The sequence below is a fragment of the Cavia porcellus genome, unplaced genomic scaffold (assembly GCF_034190915.1).
Source record: "Cavia porcellus strain 051 isolate PalLab524CR breed Dunkin Hartley unplaced genomic scaffold, mCavPor4.1 scaffold_6, whole genome shotgun sequence".
NCBI classification, from domain to species: domain Eukaryota; kingdom Metazoa; phylum Chordata; class Mammalia; order Rodentia; family Caviidae; genus Cavia; species Cavia porcellus.
The window spans coordinates 37,963,693-37,987,873 of NW_026947489.1; the positions used below are offsets into that span (position 1 = coordinate 37,963,693).

At 36.0% G+C, this 24,181-nt stretch overlaps 1 pseudogene; it reads right to left on the reverse strand.

The window, feature by feature from the left end:
* Positions 1-22,918: 22,918 nt before the first annotated feature.
* Positions 22,919-23,824, reverse strand: LOC111758468 (olfactory receptor 4F15-like; annotated as a pseudogene).
* Between the last annotated feature and the right edge of the window lie 357 nt (positions 23,825-24,181).

Here is a 24,181-nt window from a genome sequence, read left to right on the forward strand (position 1 = left end):
TGTGTTTTATATAGAGGCAAAATTTCGAAGGACTTTCTCCAACATTCTCCTAGGGGACTCGTTAGCCACTAACTTTCTGTAAATTTAATACTCAAGTGATAATGAATCATTGTGAAATGTAGATTCATCAGAATACCATACCACAGTGATATATAGTCACAGTGTTTATAGCTGCACATTGTAATAGACAGATCTTAGAAATAACCTAAATGTCCATCAACTGAGGAAAGGATAAAAAGATGTATTTTTATACACTGGAGTGCTGTTCAGCTATACAAAAGGATAAACTAGGCTTTTATTGGTAAGTTAATTCAATTAGAAACCATACTCATAAATGAAATAAATCAGAATCACATGCATAAACACTATTGTTTCACTACTGTGAGAAACTGAAAGAGCAAATAAGATCCAAAAGTTACAATAGATTCAGTGAAAGGGAAAGAAATTGCTCAAAAAGAAGTCATGTTGTTTGATCAATCTTGCATGCCTATATCTGGTCACCAGAGCAACCATTTTGAAGATAAAAATATGCAATATAATAGTGATTGTTAAATTCCTTTCATTATGTTTTGAAATCCTATATTGCTATTTTTAAAATGTTGCTGTCTTTTTCCATTTGTTATTGTTGTTTACTTGTTTTTTTGGTTTTATCTATTTAAATAAAAATGGGTAGATTCAAATTGTTCTAGAAAAAATATAAATATTATTAGACATTACTAAATGATGCAAGAATGCTTGTGTTTTTTTGTTTGATGTATATAATAATTTTTATTTCTTCAGTATCTACTATGTCATACAACTGAATTGAGTTGTGAGTTCCAGTTCCAAGAAAAGTTAAGTAAGTTATATGGATGGGTATTGATAGCTCAACACAGGTGGGCTGTCTCTGTGCTCAGAACTCAGGTTTCTTCTTGAATATCTTCCTCTTGCCAGTGAGAGGAATATTTTGTCTCATAATTCTATGTACTTCTATCATTAGAGTTCTGAAACATAACACCTGTAATATGAAACAATGTTATGGGCATATTGCTAAGTGATGGGAAGGTAAGAGGAGAATGCTTTCACACACACACACACACACACACACACACACACTCACACAATTTAACAAATAGTTGAGCTAATCAACTTATACAGGGAAATATTTATTTTGGCTCACGGTTTCAGATGTTCCAGTCCATTATTTTGGGGCACTATCACTTGGACCTGTGATAAGGGACACATCATGGTGGAAGCATGTGGAATAACAAAATTGCTCACCTACTGACTAGAAAGTAAAAGGGAGAGTAAGAAAGGGTCTGTATCCCTTGAAAGACAAATTCCAAGGACTGGAAGGCTTCCCACTGAATGCAACCTCTTAAATGTTTTACTGTCTTATAAAATCTCCAAACTGAGGACAGACCATTTAATAGTACAACTTTGGAGTGATACTTAATTTCCAAACTGTAACAGTAGTACACATATTCAAGAAGAATGTAGTACACATTGTGGTTTCACATTGCCTGCAGTTTCAGACATCCAATGAGGGTCTTGGTTTACATTCTTTGTAGACCAGGTGGGACAGTATAAATATCCATCACTGGAGATTTTTAAAAATCTCTTTAATTTTTGTTTGTTGATTTTATTTTTGATGAATTAATGTAAAATGAATGATTGAGTCCCCATTTGCTTCTTTTATCCAGGGCTATTATTTGCCTGGTCTTCTGCTTCTTCATTACTTATCTCTCTGAGTGTGCCTTTAGTATTGATTTTATCTGTGTCATTTCCAAGTCCTCTTTCATCTATGTGAGTTTATTTGTTCTATCACCCAGTATTTTGACCTGCACTCTAGATACCATAATTAACTCGGACAACTTAAATATTCAAGGCTTATTCACTTGCTGTAGTGTTTCACTCATTTCCCTAACCATCATTCCTGAGGCTCACTTATAGGTGATAAAATAGAATAAAAGCAGATAACTGACTTGTCCATGCCACACAGTAGGGGAAGGACCTATCAGAGATAACACTGGGGGCAGGATGTGTGTGAAGAGACTTGTACCATATCATTTAAGTTTTGAAAAAGCAACGAAAACTGTTGCTTTCCCTTTATAAATGTTTACAATTTTATCATTTAATTTTTAAAATTTTACTTATGATATGACTTACATGTTATAAAATTAAAGCTCTCCTGTTTATAGTTTCACAGTTACAAATACACTTAGACAACTGTCACTCCGTCCAGGTGTACAACATTACACACCAAATTCTTCAGTGGTACCTATTGTCAGCTGCATGTCATGCTTTTTGCTCAGAAAACTACTATTATGACTGAAGTCCCTACAGTTTTGCTGTTCTTTAAAATAGTTTTTATTGTGTATAATTAAAATATACAATGTGAAAATTTTGAATATATATATATATATATGTATATGAAAATTTGCCAAGAGAAGATGTGTTTACAGCACATATCCATCATTTTACTAATACTTTGTCATGGTTTGTAACCTTGATCATTTGCTGCATTCTGTTTACCAGTATCTTGCTGAAGATACTTTCTGCTTCTATGTTCAATAGGGAGATTGACTAATAGTTTTTTTCTTGGTTGAGTCCTTTTGTGGTTTGGAATTAGGGTAATACTTGGTCTCAGGAATGAGTTTGGGAGTATTGCTTCTCTTTCAATTTCTTTAAAGAGTTTGAGTAGTATTGATATTGACTCTTCTCAAAATTTCTTGTAGAATTTAGCAATGATCCATCAGGATCTGGGATTTTCTTTGTTAGTAAAATTTTAACTAGATCTTCATTTTCATTGACTGATGTTGGATTATTTTTATTTTTATATCATCTATCTATGTATATCATCTATCTATCCATCTATCAAGTATTACCATATCTTGACGGGTTTTTATCTTATTAAAATTATGTTTCTTGAAGTAGATATTGATAATTTTCTGTATTTCTATAGGATCTGTTGTGATTTCACCCTTTTTATTCTAACTGCATAAATTTGAATTTTTTCTTTCCTTGCTTTGAAAGAGCTGACCTGTAAGACCGGTGTTGCAAAGGAGACTCCAAGGGCTCCGCTCTCATGTAAGAACAAAGGGGTTTTTATTATTCTGTGCGCACAGGGTCCTCCAAACAGGTGGAAACGGAGAACCCCGAGTTGGGGCAAGGCTGGTATTTTTAAGGGGAAAAAACCGCAATGTAAGCGTTTTTTTTGTTTGTTTGTTTGTTTTTTTTTTTTTTTTTTTACAGAAGCCAATCACAGCAGTTAGAGCAGGACAGTCAGCAGTTTACCTATTTGTGGTTGGTCAGCTCATAAGGGATGACCAGCGGGTCAGAGTTAATTAACTGTCTTTGTTCTGTACAACTTATCTTTAGGACACCTGGTTTCTGTATGGCTCGAGTTTGACAGGTTTCTACAACCCTGATTAGCATAATCAGCAGGCTCTATCTCTGAGTTTCCTGGCACAGCACAGCCTGAGCATATCACAGCTGCAGATATTTTCTTTGATCTTCCTGCAGGGCTGAGTTAGGACTGAGTCACGAGGCCCAGTGCTGTTTCTAGCTGAGAAACATCTTGTTTTTAACCTTTAAATTTCTGGTTCTTCAGACCAAGGGATTTTCAATTTTATTTAAACTTTAGAAGAAAGAACTCTTCAATTCATTGATTCTTTGTATTGTTTTCTTAGTCACAATAGTATTAATTTTTGTTGTGATCTTTATAATTTAATTCCCATTTCAAGCTTTGGGCTTGCTTTTCATTTTTTTTCTGTACATTTGAGGTCCCACATTAGGCTATTTGAACTTGTTTTGTTTATCTCATGTCAGAATTTACTGGTATAAATTTCTCTCTTAGTACTGCTTTCATTGTGTCTTGTCATGGTTTATGTTGGTGGCCCCCAGGCCTCATGCATTTGCATTATGCATTTGTGATTGTTTCATTGTCTAGTGCTTGGATTGATGGTGTCATGGCAGGAAGAAGGTGTGTCTTGCTCTTTAGCCTGTTTCCTCCTTGCTGTTTGCAGCTGCCATGAACTGCAGCACAGCCATGCTACCCTGCCTGGGAGCCAACTGAGTATGGACTGAAACCTCCAAAAACTGTAAGAAATAAACCTTTCCTTTCCCACTTTTCACATTGGGTATTTTGTCTCAGCAATGACTAAAAAATAACCAAGACATGTCCCATAATTGCTAATATGTTGTATGAATTTTATCATTTTGTTGTATACCATTTAATGTGTTCTTTAATTTCATCTGTGATTCACTGGTTTTCCAGTACAGTGTTATTTAATTTTCATATGTTTTGGAGTTGTTATACTTTTTTGCAATTTGTTTTCAATTTCATTGCATTATGGTCAGACAATATGCATGGGTTAATTTCAACTTCTTTGTATTTACTTAAGCAAGTACTCTCGGCTATTACTTATGTGTTCTTTTTGGAGAAAGTCCCATGTGCAGCTCAGAAGAAGGTATATTCTGATGTTGTGGAGTGAAATTCTTTGTAGACCTCTACTAAGTCCATTTATTCACAGGTTTGGTTCAGTTCTGGTTTTTTTATTAATATTTTTTGTCTAGTTGATCTGTCTTTTTGTGACAATGGGATGTTAAGAACTCATTAAATTGTGTTAGTGCTTATCTTATTTTTCATGCCTATTAATATTTGTTTTATATATTTGGGTGCTCCTATAATTGGTGCATATATGTTTATGATTATCTCTTTTTCTTGAAGGTTTCCTTAATTGTGTAATGACCTTTATCACTTTTGATTAGTTTTTGCTTGACAATAACCCTGTCTGCAAACAGAATAGCTATCTCTGCTTTTTTCTGAGTTCATGTTACGTGGATATTGTTTTTCATCCTTTCACTTTCAATATATGAGTTTTCATGAGATAAATGTGCTTTTTGTCTGCAGAATATTGTTGGATGTTGTTTCTTTATTTTGTCAATCTGTTTGTTTAAATTAGTGAATCAAGGCCATTTACATTAATGATTATACCTGACATGTATTGATTTATCTTTGCCATATTATTTTCCTGCTATTGGTTCCTTGTGTTTTCCCTCTGTTTAATTGCTTGTCGTACTGAGTAATCCAGCCAAGCCTGCAGGAGAACTAGTGCTTGATTTGGGGCTGATTTTGGCCTCCAGATGAGGAAGGCTGAGGCCAGAGTCTTCATCCAGTAACTGTCCATGTGTCCCTCAGTGGTCTATCTACATGTTAGCCTTTTTGTATCTACATCTCTCGTTTAGTTGTTGTGGTGCCTCAGAGAGAAAGTCCAAGACTACTCACAGTTCCATGTGTATTTGGCTTCTCCTTGTCCTTGCACAGCATCTTCTTTTCTACTTCCTGGCATGTCTCGATCTTCTCATGCTATTTGTTCCAGGGTGGGTTGGGTTTGTTTTCTGTGGGGTCCCTGCTTCTGTCATTGCCATAAAAACAGTCCAGGGCTCTTTCATCCCTCTTTGATCTCCTCTTCTCACTGGTTACTGTTGTTGTGTCAACACAAATGGCTGTTTAAATTCTCACTATCATAACCTGCTTTAGCGTCACTATTCTGTTCTGTAAGCATTGTTACCCTGACGTGTGTTTCAACTCTTGTTTCTTGTAAATTATCCCTTTCCAGAACAGAAATTTGGTCCCACAGCTTACTGACCCTGGATTGTAAAACAGTTGCTGACCACTGACTGTAAAACACTTGGTCCAGGGACCAACTGGCACTGATTGTAAAACATTTTTGCAGAGATTAACTCCCTTTTCTCCCCCTCCTTACTGTCTTGATTTTAAAAAACCTCTGGTAACCTAACCTGGTTGCACAGCTCTGCAGATTCCAATGGCAGGGTATGTGATGCTGGGTACCAGCTAAAATAAAGTGCTTTTTAAAAGATGGCTTGCCTTTCTTTTTGAACAATATCTTGGGCCTTGTTTTGAGTTACAACATTTGGTGGCCCGTATTGGGATCCCCTCCCTACATTATTCACCGATCAGCGGCTTAATATCTATAAGTATTCCATTTAATTTGGGGGCTTTTTGCCAATTTGAGTGCACACATTTGTAACAGTGTTCCTTCTGCACCAGAAGGGATGCCTTACAGGTTTTTTTTTTGCCCATTTGTAATTTGGAGCTTTTGCCCAGTTTGTGATTTGGGTTTTTTTTTGCCCCATTTGAATTTGTCTTTTGTTACCAACTTTGAGGGCTCTCTGTCTATTTGAATTTGTTACTAACTTTGGGGGCTCTCTGACATTTGAATTTATCTTTGTTACTAACTTTGGGGCCTTTTTTGCCTATTTGAATTTGTCCTTGGTTTCTGTTGAAGGCTTCATGTGGCTTATTGGACTCAAGGGTTATAATAAATATTGTTTCCCTCTAGGTCCCCGGACTGTGGACAGAAAAGCTTTAGTGTGTGTATTCAGTGTTTTACCTTGTCTTTTGTGGTGCCTTGTCTTGTGTTTTTTGTCTTTGACTGGTTATTAATAACTATGGGCCAGGTACCATCATCAGTGTCTTTTTATCCTTTATCCTTTATCCCTGGTCTTTAATCCTGTTGGAGATTTTAAGGATCGTGCCAGGGAAACACAGGACCTGTACATCCTGGGAGACTCCATATCTTCTGTGAACTTAAACAGTCCACCAGAGTTCCTAACTGGCCACCGGCGAGTAGTTTTGATTTGTCCACAGCTCAAGCCATCTGGTAATATGCCTTCGGTCCCGCGGCCCACCTGCATTAAGTCGTGTACATTCAGATTTGGATTGACCTCATTCATGACACTCCTTCCTGGCTTAAAAAGTTTCTTAAGGCTTTCAACTGCACTGGGCCAGGTCCTGTCTGCTGAGGGAAAAACCACACCCACAAGACACGGGAGAGAAGGAAAAAAAAGAGGGAGGTGTGAGTGTTCCAACTGTGAAAAGCCATTTTATCTGGGAGTAAACTATTGGGCAAAAGTTTCAGCAGAGGAGCAAAGATATTTACAACTGCTCCAAAGAAAGACTTAACAACAATATTAAATGAGGTAACCAAATATAACCCATTGTTTACTCAAACAGGCACTATTGAGATTGATATTTGAAAAAGAAAAACAGTTAAAATAAATATTAAAAAGAGCCCATAAGGCAGGACAAATCATTTCCCTTGAGACCATTCTCAACTTGGAATCTGGTCAGGTCAGAGCTCACTGTGGCAGACTCTGATTTAGACCCAGAGTAAAGAGAGCTTCCTGCTGAGGCATCTGTCACCAAAACAAAATCCCTAGAGGGATCACCTCAGCAGGAGCCCAAGCCTTTAAAAAAATTACCTCATAGAGCTCTATCTAGAAACTTACAGATAGTGGGGGAAGAGGCAGAAACAAAAGGGAGCAAATAATACCTTCCCTACTTGCTTCCCAGTTGAAATTGTAACAGATGCTAATGATCAGGAATATTTCATTCATAATCCTTTTTAAATACGATTACTAAAAATCTTAAACAAAATGCAGGATTAGACCTTCCTGCAGCTTGCAGAGTCACTCTTATTGGAGATGACAAGCCCATCCAATTCCCACAGGAATTTGGGGTCCTCTCCCCACTTGAAGGTCTTGTGCTGGGAAAGGCTGATCTAAATTTAAAAGGAATAACTATTGTGCCTAATGTGATTGATTGTGATTGTAGAGATAAAATACAAGTTCTTCCATGTGCTGTGGACATCTCTGTTTTGGGGACTATGTGGGGCAGCTGATTTTGTTACCTAGAGAAAGGTCTTCTTTTATTATGTATGAAAGAGTTGCTAGCCCAAACCAAACACTGTAACCAGGAAAGGCTGCAGCTAAGTTAGAGACTCCTGCCTCCCCCCGCCCCCTATAGACTTGACTGTAACCCTATAGCCCCTCCCTAGGAACCTGCTTTCTGGCGCTAAACCTGTGCGCCAATGAGATACCGGTACATCTCTAATGGCCTTAGGGCACTGCCCTAAGCTTAGGCTATTTATATATATATTCCCCCACTCCACGTGTCCCAGAGAGAGATCGCCAGAGAGAGAGAGAGATCGCCAAAGAGAGATCGCTGGATTCCAGTAGCCAGCACGCCAGTCTCCTCTCCCCGTGTTAACCACGGCCCGGGTGCAGTGGAGAGGCTGCACCCAGGGCCGGCGGGGGGAGGGTCTCTCTCCCTGTGTCCTCCACCTCTCTCTCCCTCTCTTCTCTCTCCTCTCTCCCTTCTTCTCAGACCTAACAATGTATAGATAGCTCAGGAGGGGGCAAGACCCTGAGAGCAAAACTACAGAAAGAGAAATTTATTTTATACAGGAAGTGACTAAAACAAGCCTATGTGTTTTTATAAAAATTAATGGGAAATACTTTGAGGGTCTGATATACACTGGTGCAGATGTGTCTGTAATTGCATTAGAACAATGGCCCACCACGTGGCTGACACAAAAGGGCCATCACATTTCTTATCAGACTGGGACCCCTCAGCATATTTTACAGAGTGCCTCACCTTTGCCTTATGAGGGACCAGACCAACAAAGGGTTTCCTTTTACCTTATGTAGCACCTATTCCAGTTAACTTATGAGGAAGAGATTTATTACAAAAGTAGAAATTAGTGCTGACTAGCGATTCTGATTTTAAAGCTGAACAAACAAGTTTCAATTTGGAAACTTAATAGATTCTAATCCAAAAAAATGATTAAAATGGGATATCAAAAAAGCAAAGGACTAAGAAAAAATTTACAGGGAATCAAAGAGCTTGTTAAGATTATACCTAAAGATGATATCCAAGATACTAGATATCAGCAGGTTTTTGACAAAGGTCAATGATGCTTCTCCTCTCAAAATAGCTCTACCTTTATAATAGAAAACTAAGGAGCCTGTTTGGGCAGATCAATGGCCCCTTAAAAGGAGAAGCTAACTCAATTATATAAGTTAAATTAAGAGCAATAACAAGGCCATTTAGAAAGCTCAGTTAGCCCTTGGAATACTCCTGTCTTTGTTATTCCAAAGAAGTCAGAAAAATGAAGGTTATTAAACAGAATTAAAGAGCTGTAAATGCCTGCTTACTTCTAATAGGGCTTCTACAGCCAAGACTGCCAAATCCAACTGCAGTTTTTAGAGACTGACCTCTCATCATAATTGATTTAAAAGACTGTTTCTTTAACATTCTTATTTTTCCCACCGATAAACCAAGTTTTACCTTTTCCAGGCTTAATTTAAAGTTTAAAAGATCAGTATAGCTAATAACTTAAAAGTGAGGTTATGCTTATGTCTTAACAGGTAGAGATACACAACATTGGTAGGAAACACAACCAATGCTGCGGACAGCCTTAGGTGATAACACCACCAACCTGAACCCAGGGAGACCTGCCAATCAGCCAAAAAACCAGTTTCCAGCTCCCCCCAGAGATTAAAAAAAAGATAAGTGATCCAATAAAATGGTATTCAAGCCAGGATCCCTGAGGATAGAGATATAGTCCCCAAAAGAGGAATTCCACCAACCCTTAAAATCTTTTGGTTGCCTTATTGGCCCTGCTGGCAATATCTATATATATGACACCTGTCTCAGGAGTAAAATCATGGACTTATGTCCCTAATCCACATTTTTCTAAGGCTCCCCAAGGCCTCATTTATCTCTTGGTATCTATCTTTTTCTCTCATCACCCCACTTGGGATGACTGTCAGGAGCTGTTACAGGTACTGTTTACCATGGAGGAGAAGGAGTGCGTTTACACATTGGGCAAAACGCTGTGTGGTAGAGATAAAAGTCTGTACTCTAATCCTGAACACCTGAACCATGTTTTCCCTTTATCCTGCCTCATTGCAATCCTAACAGGAATGGAGGTAAGAAGGTTCTCAGCAGTATCGCCAGTTTTTTCTAATAGTCCTTAAGGGGCCACTAGAAACCCACCAATTTGTCCAGGGTTTCAGAGGTAAGACAATTGGCTAATGAGTCTCCCTCAGGTTTCTGGAAAGATTACAAGAGGCCTATCTCACTTTACACCTATAGATCTGGTAGCACCTGTGAATGCAAGGGCTATTAATATTGCCTTTGTAACCCAGTTAGCCACTGATATTAAGCAAAAATTGCAGAAGCTTGAGGGATTTGAGGAAATGCCCCTTAGCCAGTTATTAGAGATTTCTCAAAAGGTATTCGACAACCATGAAGATTCGAAAGATCAGAAGTTGACTTTTGGACAAAAACTCTTACTTGTCTCCTGCCATTCACTAGAGATCCTCATCAAGGCTCCACCAGAAGGGTGAATGTCCAACTCCCAAGTCACTACTTCTGGATCCGACTACCATCAGTTTCAAGGAGACAGCAGTTTTAAATGCTGCTACTCTGCTGCCTGACAATGACCCTTCCTTGCCTCTTCACGACTGCACTGAGGTTATTAACCACCTCACGGGGCTCCGATTGGACTTGATGGATGAGCGCCTATCTGGAGTTGCATCATATGTCTCTGATAGAAGCAGGTACACCTATCAAGGTAAGCAGGTCGTGGGAGCTGCCATTACCACAGACTCAGATTCTATTGAACCAAATCTTGAAGTCAGAAACATCAGCCAAATGGGCTGTACTCATTGCCCTCGCTGAGGCCCCCAAGTGGTCAAAAGATAAAGACATAAACATTTATACGGAGAGCAGATACGTATTTGCTACTGCCCATGTTTATGGAGCTATTTATCAAGAGCGGGTCTATTGATTTCTGGGGGCCAAAAGGTCAAAAATGCTCCCCAAATTTTAGATTTGTTGGCTGCCATTTAGATGCCAAGGAAAGTGCCTATCATCCACTGTAAGGCCCATCAAGTGGGAGATGATCCTGTTATACAAGGAAACAATTTGGCAGACACCACTGCACAAAAAGGTGGCCATAAAATCAGTGGCTCTGACATTATTACTGATGCCACCTGCTTTGTCAGAGACCACTTACACCTCCAAAATGACTTGTAGCTAGTGGCTCAACTCCCAGCAAAGCCTAATATCCCTGGGGCTGGTACCAACTGCCTGATAATCAAATCCTCTTCCCTGAGGCATTCGGACATGAACTCATTCAACAGGCCCATCAGTCCACTCACCTGGGAGGATCAAAGCTTGCTGCCCTCCTTTGGGTTCATTTCTTTATTCCACAATTATCGAAGCTTACCCAGTCTGTGAGCCTCAGATGCCCCAATGTCAATTGGTGAACTTGAAATGACAGCAACAAATAGAAACTACTCGCTACCATGGGATCATGCCTGGAGAATGCTGAGAAATAGATTTTACAGAAAAAAAAAATCTGGACTTCAAAGGTATAGGTACTTCTAATAATGGTTGATAGTTTCACTAGATGGGTCAAAGCTTTTTCTATTAAGTCTGAATCAGCCTTGATAATAGTTAAAAGGCTCTTCTATGAGATCATCTCTCGATTTGGCCTTCCCTTATCCATGGGTGACAAAGGCCCAGCTTTTATAGCCCAGATAACTCAAAACCAGCTTAAGCCTTGCAGATTGATTGGAAACTCCATTGTGCTTACCGGCCTCAAAGTTCAGGACAAGTAGAAAGGATAAACCAGACTTTAAAAACAGTAAAAACTAAGATGGCCTTAGAAACTGGCAAAAACTGAGTGAGTCTCTTTCCTTTTGCCCTCTTGCATGTGTGATGTACCCCTTATGTTGCTGGTATGTCCATTTTGAGGCTTTACATGGGAGACCCCTTCCTCTTGTCCCTAAGATTTCTGAAAAAAACAAACAAACAAAAAAAAACTAGCTTATCTAACTAATCAAGATCTCATTAAGTCCCTCCAGGCCCTCCAGCCAATTCTGATTTCCATCCATCTGCTATTCTGACAATAATATCCTCTGCCTACTGTCCACTCCAAAGACTAACACCCTGCAGTGAAACTTATAAGATAACTGATTAGAATACTGGTAAGATGTTGACAACCAATGCCACTGTCCATGAGATAATTAAACTGGATTTATGTGCTCTGTTAAATAAGATCCCAATAGAAATTAGACAAAAAAAAAAAAAAAAAAAAAAAAAAAAGCAATTGCAAGACAGCAAGCCATGCAGGCCAAACAAAATTGGTTTGAATGCTGGTTTTCTTTTTCCCTTGGTTAACAACTTTGGTAACAACAGTCACAGAGCCTTTGTTAATCCACCTCATCTGTGTAACTAGTGGACCTTGTGTTATAAACAAATTAGTAAACTATGTCAAAGTCCAGATTTAAACTGTTAAATTAATGATCCTAAGGACACAAGGCTATGGACAAAAACCCCTAACTGAAGCCCCTTCCATGAGTCAATGATTTGACTCACTGACTAAAATCAGTGGGGAATGTCATAACCTGCTTTAGCGTTGCTATCCTGTTCTATAAGCATTGTTATCCCTGATCTGTGTTTCAACTCTTGTTTCTTGTAAATTATCCCTTTCTAGAACAGCAATTTGGTCTTGCAACCCACTGACCCTGGACTGTAAAACAGTTGCTGACCACTGATTGTAAAACACTCAGTCCCAGGACCAACTGGCCCTGGTTGTAAAACATTTTTGCAGAGATTAACTCCTCTTTCTCCCCCTCCTTACTGTCTTGATTTTTAAAAACCCCTGCTAACCTAAGCTGGTTGCACAGCTCTGCAGATTCTAATGGCAGGGTATGTGATGCTGGGTAAAATAAAGTGCTTTTTAAAAGATGGCTTGTCTTTCTTTTTGAACCATATCTTGGGCCTTGTTTTGGGTTACAACACTCACTATTCAAGCCACTGGTAGCAGGGTAAGAGGGGTTGTGCTGTTTCATTCACTACATGCCCCTGCAGTGCCTAGCCTTGCTGTCCCTAGAAGTTCCAGGTAGCTGTTTGGGGAAAAAAAAATATCATGTTGGCTAGTAGAGGAGGGAGAAACTCATTCACTCTAGTGTGTGTCAGTGGAATTTGTTGCTGGGCTGCAGTGTCTGTTTGGAGGAAGATAAAAGAGGAAGGGGACTTTATGTCCCAAGTTTATCCTTTGTTACTTGAATTAGCTACATTATTTCAATCACTTTTCTTCTTTTAAACTTTCTTGTTCAGTGCTCTGTTCTGCCTGCAGGTGGGTGACCCAACAGCAGCCCTGTGGGCCAGATCACTATTTTATTAAGTACTGATCTATGTTTTGTTTCATCTACAAGTCTCTTACTTCAGATTTATTTTGGCATCCAGATATATGTCCTTTGCTTTCTTTCAATTACTTGTGTATCTAGTTAACTTTCTCTGAGTATGTTCAAAGTGGCTCCTCCTCTATTTAACCATGTTGGATCTTCTGATCTATCTTTAGAAAGCTATCTCATTTCTATGCATAAGAAAAGATGTGTGCTCTGTTTCCATCTCCTCACAGAACCTGGAAATATATGTCAGTTGAAGGCATATATATTAACATAGTTGATAATTTTAATCACATTACACAGAACATTATTAATTTTATGTTGACATTTTCTGGCTCACCAGAATTTCTCTATAAATGACAGCAGTACATTCAAAAGCAACCTTTTTGATCTGAGTAGTAAAACTAGAAAGCTGTCCACCTGTGCATATACTGACACAACATGACCCAATAAGTTTTCCTGATATGTAACCATCCAAGACTTTAATAGTTGTGCAGCTATGGTGTTGCTGGACAGCAAAAGTGCACAGAATATATTCTCAGATATGACCTTCTGAAAAATGCATAGTATGAAAGTCAAACATTGCTGATTTAATGTAAACATTAAAAGACTCATCCAACTGGATTGTGTACCACAGTGTCTCAATCCTCTCCAATTATTGTGCTTCAAAATCCTTTGCTATTTCATTGGTTTGTTTTGTTATGGTGCTAAGGTACATCTAACACCATTTGAATTGCATTGCCTCCTAAAATTTCAAAATAAATGTTCTTAGCAGCAGAAAGTATCAACTCTTCACCGATAGTTAAGGGTTTCTTAATTTAGTAATGTAGTTAGCCATTAATAATGCTTCTCTCGATGCAGCAGTTTCAAACTTGCTGATGTGGACACTACCGCAGAACTATGGAGACCAGGAGAAATTTAGTATTTTTTCTCCCTCATTTTGTTTTGTATTCCTTTTTATGTCTGTTTTTTTTTTGTTGTTGTTCATTTAGGTTTTTACATTTTCTATTCTATTCATTTTATTTCTTCTCTTCCTCAACTATCTCTCACATTTCCATGTTAGTGGACACAGTCTCTAGTCTTTCTGATTCATTCAACAATCTTTTTGAGCTTTCTCTCTTGCTCTCTTCTTTAGTTTTCCAAAACTTACACTTATATTTGCTTCTACAATATCTCTTCATTTATCTCTCTTGTTTTGTTCCTATCCCTCTTAAGTTGCTCCTACCTCTGGGGAAAACTACTTTACAAAATGGCAACTTTTTGTATAAAGGTTCCTGATTTGTGTTGGATTTGGTTATATAACTAGATGTTACCCTTATGGTTAAAAGGACCAAATGAGTAGCTACCATAATCTCAGTTTCTAGGTGATGACTGATGCTATTGTGGTTGATAATTTACTACATTAACCAGAATATTACACTTGTTATAACCAGTTGTTTTTCTTTGTATAACAACACTGCGATTGCCTGGGATCATAACCATCACCATAATCCAGTACTAAAGGATGGGTGCTGAGTCAAATAAATAGCAACACATCATTCATAATAAATTGGGAACTAAGATCTTGGGACATGCGAAAAAGGAGAACCTCCTACACCTAGAAGACATCTCTGAAAAACAGACAGTTCCTTGGGAGGCCTCAATACTAGCGATAAAGATATTTAATACAAGAAATTTACAAGTATCAACACAGGAAATGAAATAAAAAATAATAGAAAATTACAAAACAGAAGCAAAATTTAACATGAGACCTCCAACTCACCTAGGACAACTCAGGGGACAATGAAATAGGGGGGAATGCAAGTCACCCACCTGAAATGTTTGAAATCATAGAAGCAAAAGTTTAGAAAAATGTATGAGACTATAAAGGAAATCTGATGAGAAGCAATCTCCCATGTTAAAAAAAAAAAAAAAAGAAATGACAACTCTAAAGAAAGACTTGCGGCTGTCTATACCAAAAGGATGCTTTAGTTAATTATTTCAGGGATTACTTCCCTAGTTCTTTTGATAACAGCACAGGTATTGACTCTACAGCATTAGCAAATTCAGTAAAAACTGCTCACTTTGTAAACAATTGGAACCCAACTGCTGATGAGAGGTGGAAAATTCAGAAAGAGATTGATATAAAGTTACAAACCCAAGTGAACATTCTAGAAACTTCTGTCTTATGAGTTGGAGATCAAATTGAAAGCTTACACTTACGATAGGGTTTAAGGTGTCACCATAATATGACTCAATTTTATATCACCTCATTATTCTATGACAAAAGCCCAAATTCTTTGGTAATGATCAAAAGGCATATACACAAGGAGCAATGCATCAGAATATTACTATGGATATAGATGCTCTTTAGAGACTAGTGCTGCTTGTATGTAGTAACTTTGTAGTTTTTCCAGGACATTTCATACCATTTTTCTTAATCATTGTATTAATTTATAGTCCAAACAACAGAGCATGGGAATTTTTTTTATTAACATCTTGACCAGCATTTGTTCTTTTTGCTTTTTTATTTATTTGGTTTTTTTATAATAGCTATTTGAACTTGGATGAGCTATCTCATTTTAGTTTTGACTTGCACCTTTCAGATTGCTAATGATAATTAGCATTTGTTGAGCATTTGTATTTCTTCTTTTAATACAAAATTCTTTGTTCATTTCATGATTCCATTTTTGAAACTGAATTACTTGTTTACTTAGTGTCAGATTTCTTTTTTGTATCTTATATATTCTGAATTTTTTTAGTTAAATGTCAAATATTCACAGTCAATCTACAGGCTGTCTCTTCATTCTGTTGTTTCCTTTGATGTACAGTCATTTTAGTTTGTTGTAATTCCATGTGTCCACTTTTGATTCAGTTTCCTGAGATTTTTGTTTTTCTCTCTTTTTTTCCTCAGTCTATTTATTTTTTCATGTTGACAATTGAAAAATCTATTGAATATGACCTCTGTCTCTGTTCTTCCATAAGTTCTGCCTTTCCATGATTTGTTTCCAGATTTTTTTGTGTAAGGTCAAATAGAATCTCATGTCTATCTTACTGAAAACCATAAAGGGTCTCTCCCAGGAACATTCTTGAAGGATCACTGTATACCATAGAAAGCCCTGAGAGAATGTTAGCAGTGTTTGAGTTGAGAAGGTATATCCATAACCATTATTTGGCAGTGATGAGGATCAACCCTAGAGTATTGTACATGATATGAAAGCACTATTCCCTGAACTACACTTCTATTCCTTTTACAAACATTTTAGTGAGTTAATTTACTGACCAGTTCCTGAGGGACTAGGAAATAATGTAGAAAGATTCATGTAGTATGATTTTTAAACCAATAATGTCTATTTATACATGAAACATTAATTGAACCACAAATTATAGAAAACATAATGGTGCTATGGTAAAACAGTTTTTCTATGTAGAAAAGAATAAATCATTAACACTCTCCAATAGGACATACAATCATTCACAAGTCACACAGTGTCTGCATCAAAATTAACATCAGACAAATTAAATCTAATACAGTAAATTAAATAAATATATAAAATATGATCTTAAAATATAATTAAATATGTCATCTATAAAGTAAGTGTGTTAAGAATTCAGTTAAAAAACACAAACATTTCTGACATATTTGAAAGTTTGAGATCAAATTTTGAAAATTAGAGATTGAATCATGCTATTGAGTAAAAAGAAACCAGAATCATAATTATGAAAATAAAAATCCTGCCTGAAATAATCTATGAATAAGTATAGTGTTCATTAAATGCCCACAGTTCTTTTCAGTTGCTATCAAGAGATGCAAATGTCCATTTCAAATACAGGGATATGTTGCAAAGAGAATATTGCAGAGACAAGAGAATGTTTTCTGTAAACAGTACCAAAAATATAACATAAGCCTATAATGGTGGAGCAATAATTAATCTGAATAAAATCTAAAAAATGGAACAAAGCCAGTAAAAATAGGATTTGCACTGCAGAACTTAAATATTGTAAAGAACATATTACAATTACTATGTGGGAACATAATAAAATTATAGTATTTAATGACAAAACTATAGGTCAATATTAACATCATAAGTATATAAGTGTTTTATCATATATATTTTGGCAAAATAGTTCTGCCTGATTAGAAGACTGTCAAGTAATATCTAAGATTTTATAACTATGTATTAATATTTTTTTGTTTTCCTTGCAGCACTGGAATTTCAATTCATTGTTTCATGTACGCTAGACAAGCTAAACTGGCTCAACAGTTTTGAAGTTGAAGTTCAGAAAACTTTTCTAAGTCAACTGCAAGTTCAGGACTACATTCTAGTTTATATATGAGAGAATTAAACTTGTTGTTTTTGAGGAGCGACCAGTGAGACAGTGTTTCTCAATGTCAGCTGATATGATATAAAGTATACATTCATTCCAGAGGGTCAGGAAGCAGCAGATATAAAATAAACATCCTACATCATGGATCTGTATTGAAAGGAAATAAATACATGACAAAATATGAAATAAATTTATAACAGGATTTTGCTCTACTTAGTATTACTGACAAAGTAAATTAAATAGAAATTAACTATTTAAGGATAAGGAATTGTATAAGTGGATACATTTATACAATATAGAATTCTAAATTACTATTAAATCTGTAATAACTAGAAGTAAGGTTGTCAAAGGAACACTTGCAGAGCAGAACACTTTTTAACTTCATAGTGGATGCAATGGCATTTTGTGTATATAAATATTTAAGATTTACTCACAATTTTTGTAGATAGAGCAATTTTAAGTAACTGTATACTTGTTCCTTTATTCCTACCTAAATTTTATATTTTTTGAGAGATATCAATTATTGTTTTGCTGATTTTAAAAACCAGATGTCTGAAAACCAGTGAAGAAGAAAAGTATACTTATGCAAAATATAATACAGTGTGGGAGAATACAGACCCGCAGGCAATTGTTAGCATCTCTATGTCCTCTGCCTACCAGCTGTGTGTTCTAGCATGAGTCACTGACTGGTGCCCACGTCCTTCATCTGGGAAGACCACTAAACACCTTACAAGCTTATGTTTTAGTAATCATAACTTTTTGTTTCATTTGGCAAGTGTGAAAACTTGATTTTCCTAGTTGTACAGAAAAGACAGTGGTAGATCTAGAAGATAAACTGAGGTCTGTCTGGCTCTTAAGTCCTCCAGTATAACTTCACAGCAGACATGGTGTTAGGCAAGAATTTTGATAAATTAAGACAAAAATGCAAGATTGCTGGACTAAGACACTTTGTCTAAGAGAGTACAGAAATACAATTTCAAGTGGCTGAAACAAGTTGGATAGATCAGTGTCTTTTTTTATGTCCTCAGACTGGGACATATTTCATCCTTTTAATATAACTAAGCTTTCCCTTATTTAACACTTTGTTCAAATTATCAAACTGGAAAAATGTGAATAGAATTAGAAAAATCAGATAATTCAAATGACTTATGAAAATGATTGTTTTCCAAGCAGAAGTCTTGGGAAGCTGTAAGATTGTAGGATATTGTTTTTTGTCAGAATTTAACCTGTGGTCTAAGGGACCCAGGAGTTTCAGAGATTTGTTGGAAGAGAAAACCTATACTATTTTCATAAATGCAATATTTAAATAATACATTAAGATCTCTAAGATTCATATGTTGCTATGAGAAATGCTATTGAAAAACTGTTTAAATTAGTGAATGGGAAGAGAGTAAAAGTTTCCAAATCAGAGGGTTTGTGATTTACTTACCTAATAGAATCACTTTGGAAACAAGGTCCTTATTGGCTGAGGTAGTTTACTTCATATTCTACATTAAAGATGTAATGAAGCTCAATTTGTTTTCTGCCAAGACTCATTTTAGGAGGAATGTGTCCTCCTCAGTATAAAACACTGTAGAGAGGAGCTCTGGGGCGCAGAATCTATTCAGTTCAGCTGTTTTTTTTTTTTTTAATTTAAAAGGAAAAATAGAAAAAAAAACAGAACAAAACAAAACAGTGTAAGGGTACAAGTAATACAGAACTACAGAAAAAAAAAACAGTAAGATATCACCAGTTAATAAATTACACACTATCATCTTTGAAACGGTGATTCAGGTTACAGGATCAAAGCATACAAAATGAACAATCAAACAGTGAGACTGCAAATAGTGTTCAATGATCCAATAAAAAATATTAATATGGTCATCAGAGGCAAAATTTGGAAAGACTTTCCCTATCATTCTCCTGGGGGATCCCCTAGCTACTTATTTTCTCTTACTTTAGAGTTTGATGATAATTTATTTGAGCTACCTAGTAAGATACAAGAAAGAATGTTACAACAACATAACAAAATGAGGTTTAAAGGGTGCATTTATTCTGTTTCTTAGTAGGGCATAATACTCAATTCTTTGTTCTGTATCTAGTATGTCATACAACTGAATCAAGATGTGAATCCCAGGCCTAAGAGAAATTAGTGAGTTTCATCGATAGGCAGTGACATCCAGACAGCTCAGCCTTGGGAGGCTATGATTGTATTCAGAATTTAAGGGATTTAAACTCTTGCTTCTTGTGTGTTAGAGGAACATTTGATCTCATCTTTCTCGGTTCTTTTAGTGGTGTTTTGAAAATTATTGGTTTCATTGTGAAACCATATTTTTAGGCAAATGTCTAAGTGAAAGAAAGATAATACAAGAATAGTTTCTAGTGCAGAATTATATACAATAATGCATTAATATAGTCCAATTTAATAAAAATGAAAATTCATAGGATGTTCTTACAGCAAATAGTGAATATTCTCTTTGTCCTCTCACAATATTATTGATCCTTGACTAAATCACTGCCCATCTTATAGTATATATTTCTATTTCTGTGTCCATAAATAATGAGAAATATGCATAAAATAGCCAGCAAAATATTGAAGAAGAAAAGAAGTCAGATCATTGCCATTAGCAGAGCTCAGGGGAGTATGGAAATCAACAGCAATTAGACAAGGTGATGATGCCTTTCTCTTTCTACTTTGAAACACTTTTTCAATATTCATAAAACACTTTGGCAGGACTTTGGCTTATATTGCATTAAATGTATAGATCAAGTCGAGAAAAACAGACATCTTGGCAATATAGAGCCTTCCTATCCATGAACTGAGAATAAATTTTCCATTTAATTATTTGACTTCTTTCATCAGAATTTGGAAGTTTTTATTATACTGAATCTGGACCTGTTTTGCTAGTTTTCTTGCCACCTTGGGGAATAAAGTGAAGGTTGAAGAATTGGCTTTGAAGAATTGCAAATTGAAGAATTGAAGAAATTTCAAATTGAAGAATATGGTTTTGATTTCTTTGGAGCTTTTCTCTTTCTTCTTGACTTTCAGATGGTCACTTCTCTCTATGTCTTCAGATGGCCTTCAGACTTGAACATCTATGGTGCTCCCTCGCTCCCTCCCCTTTTTTTAGGAGCGTCTCTAACATTGGAGTAGGTTCCCATAAAATTCTTAAAATATCTTTTCAGAGCTACTGGGGATTGAAGTTGCAATGTGTGAATCGGGAGGGCAAAATTCAACCTGCAGAATTAATCCTTGTAATAATTATTGCCACCTTGAGTTTGATGGTTTAAGCCAAATCTGAAAATTGTCTTTAGTTTTCCTAGAATTTTGTTAACACTTTGATTCCAATAGGCCAAATTCCACAGCAGAATTCCAGAATTCCAGTCATCAGTGTACAACTTGAAATACTATTGATTATCTCAGTGGCATTTCCTGGACACTGTCAGAGAATGCATTTAAAAATCTCAACAAATTGTAACATAATTTTCAATGCCTTCAAAGTATTTTGCAAATTAATTTCTAGCTACTTAGTTTAAAAATAGGCTTTGTGGCATGAAGCCACATTACTGAGAGACTTTTTAAATTTGTGTGTATCCAATTGCTAACAAAAATTAATATTATGAAATAGTTGCCAAGTAAAGTATTAATATTACAAATTAAACTGATTTTCTAGGTTATTTTAAAGTTTATGATTACATTTTCAAGGTAAAGAATTTTGACTAATAGAATTTTAAGTTTCTGTTGTTGATGGAACATTTAAATTTAATAGGATTATTTTTATTTTCTGATATGAAAAGGGGACACTATGGCAGCTATTGTGTACGATTCCAGACTATGAGATGACCAATACAAAGTCAGTGATAGGGAAGCAAACTACATCTTAATATAAGAAGATAATATCAACAGTTAAAGTTTTCCAAAAGATACTATGTTGCTCTCGGTGCTGGTTGGTTTCCCAGTCCTGAGAGTCTCACAGCACAGGTTTCATCGCGGAACAAGAATAGTATTCATTCCTGTATTCTTTTTATTTTAAGAATAAAACCCAACAATACAAAACAGAATGAAGCCAATCAAAACAAAGCAGGGAAAGTGGTACATAACTTCAAAACAGGACAACAGGCCATCAACAATGTCTACAATAATATATTTTGTTATCTTCTTAATAGTTTTCAATATCCTCAGACACAGTAAAATTGAATAAAACAAAACAGAATAAAACCAATCAAAACAGAACATTGAATAAAACAAAACAATATGTTGGAACAAAACAAACCAGTTAAAATAATATTGTATTTCAAAAACAAGACGGAAAGAAATCACCCATATTTGATGTGTTGCATGCTGTCATCCTCACAATAGATGCTTAGATCACTGGCCTTCATCCTGCAAAGTCATCAAATGACATAACCTGGCTTCTCTTTCCTGAGCCCCATCTGGTTTGCACAGCTTATTGGAAGGTCAAATTAGCTTCTTGATGTGTTCTTTCCAGACCCTGGATGGCCTCTCCTGACTCATAGGAACAGTGAACTGGCTTCTGTCTTCCTGGGTCCCACATGGTCTGCCTCATTCCTGTATTTTATCAATTGATGAGTGAGAGTATATACAAGGTTTTAACATTTCAAGTTAATTTTACTTTGATAGCTTAATATAATTTCTGAATTTTCTACTTTTCAGTTCATGTTTAAGGACAAAGTTACAATCAAAGTTGAGAAGACAAATTTTGTTCTCATAGTGACCAGATCCCAAATGGCATTCAAAATACAAATGTTTCTCCATCAGCTTTATTATTTATTAAGTCATTTTTTATTTTATTAAACTACTTTCTAAAATTATATTAATGTTATTCATTATGTCTATTAATGTGAGCACTAGAATGAGGAACAGAAAGACAAAAACCTGATCAATATAGAATGTCAACCTATTTGTTTCTCAAATGTTGTAATGAGAAAAATTATACTGTTTAGATGTTCTTATTTTTAAACAGAATTTTAAACAGCATTTTTAACCTAATGTGAGAAAAAGATATCAATTTAAACAAGTATGCAAATATATACAGTAGATCATATGAATAAACTAAATCTTTTAGTTCTTCTGCTGGGTGTGCTGGTGTGTGCTTGTAGTCCTGGTGCCCAAGTGACTGAGGTAGGGGATTGCCAGAAATTTGAAGTGAGTTCAAGGCCAGCCTCAACTCCATAGTAAGAACCTGTTTCGAAAAACTGAACTAAACAAACCAAACCAAACCAAACTAGATTAAACCAAGCCTAACCAAACCAAACACAAGCAAAGAAACAAAACAAGTAGTTTTTATGGAATAATCATAATTTTTATGGAAAATATGGTTTACATAAAAAACTTACTTTAAACTCTTAACTTGTGTGAAATTACCCATAGGTAGCTTATTAAACATATGATCAAGGTATTGGTTATAGATTGGAACTAAACTATTCAAAGTTTTGAAATGCTAAATGACAATAAATTTTCTCAAGGTAATGAAGCCCTAAGAGCTTACAGAAAGCACCCATGGTGTTCTTATAATTTTTTCAGGAAGTTTTCCCCAAACTCAGTAATTAAGTCTTTTCATTGGCAGCTCATATCTTTATTTCTCAGTGTGTAAATGGCAGGATTCAGGATAGGTGTAATCATGAAGTCCAAAAGGGCAAAAAACTTATCCACTAATACTGTTGGAAATGGTCACATATAAACAAAGATGCATGGTCCAAAGAACAAAGCTACTACAGATTTGTGAGCTGAGAGAGTAGAAGGGGACTTGCATGACCCTCCTGAAGAGCATTTCCATATAATGAGCAGGATGAAGACATAGGAAATAATCAGTAAGAAGAAGGTGCCTGCTGAAATGAATCCATTATTGGCAGTAACCATGAACTCCATTCTGTAGGTGTTTGAGCAGGCAAGCTTCATAAATTGAGGAAGATCACAATAAAAGCTGGCCATCTCATTTGAACCACAAAATGGTAAATGGATGACAAAAGCTATCAGGGCCACTGAGTGAATGAGATCAATAACCCAAACACCAGACACAAGCAAAATGCACACCTGTGGACTCATGATGGTCAGGTAGTGGAGGGACGTGCATATGGTCATGGCTATGAACAGCACCACCGCAGATCCACTCAGAACATGAGGGACAAATATCTGGATGATGCACCTCTTGAATGAAATGGTACAGTGCCCAGAGTATATGTCAGAAATCATCTTAAGAACTGTTAAGACAGAGAGACATAGATCAATGAAAGAGAGTTTTCCTAAAAAGAAGTATAGAGGGAAAGGTACACTGTAAATACAACAAGAATGTTTCCCAGAAAAATTGTTATGTAAAACACTTAAGTAACAATTGTTAACATAACATAACAATTGTTGTGTAAAACACTGTAGAGAAGTAAGAAGACAATGTCCTATGGGTCTAGATGCAGAAAGTCTTAGAACCCCAAATTCAGACACTTCAGTGTGATTTTCTTCATACATTCATTTTGTCTGATATTACCTAGAAAAAAAATCATAAAAAGAATTTATCCAAAATAAATATTGAAAGAAATATATTTGTGTTACTTTCAAATTTCAAATTTAAAAAACCCACAAATTTTTGTTTACCACAATGAATTTTGGAAAATTTCGCATTTGTTGTATTTGTTTATCCAGCCAACTATAATTTCTAACTATCTACTGTGCACCAGAAAATATTTTAAGCTCTAAGATGAAATACTGACCATGATCTCAGGTAGGTAGATGAATGCTTATGTGCTGGTAATAATAATGCAAATGATGCAGTGTCGACAGAAGGCATATTTAGATATCTCAGAATATAAAATTCTTCTTTACTCT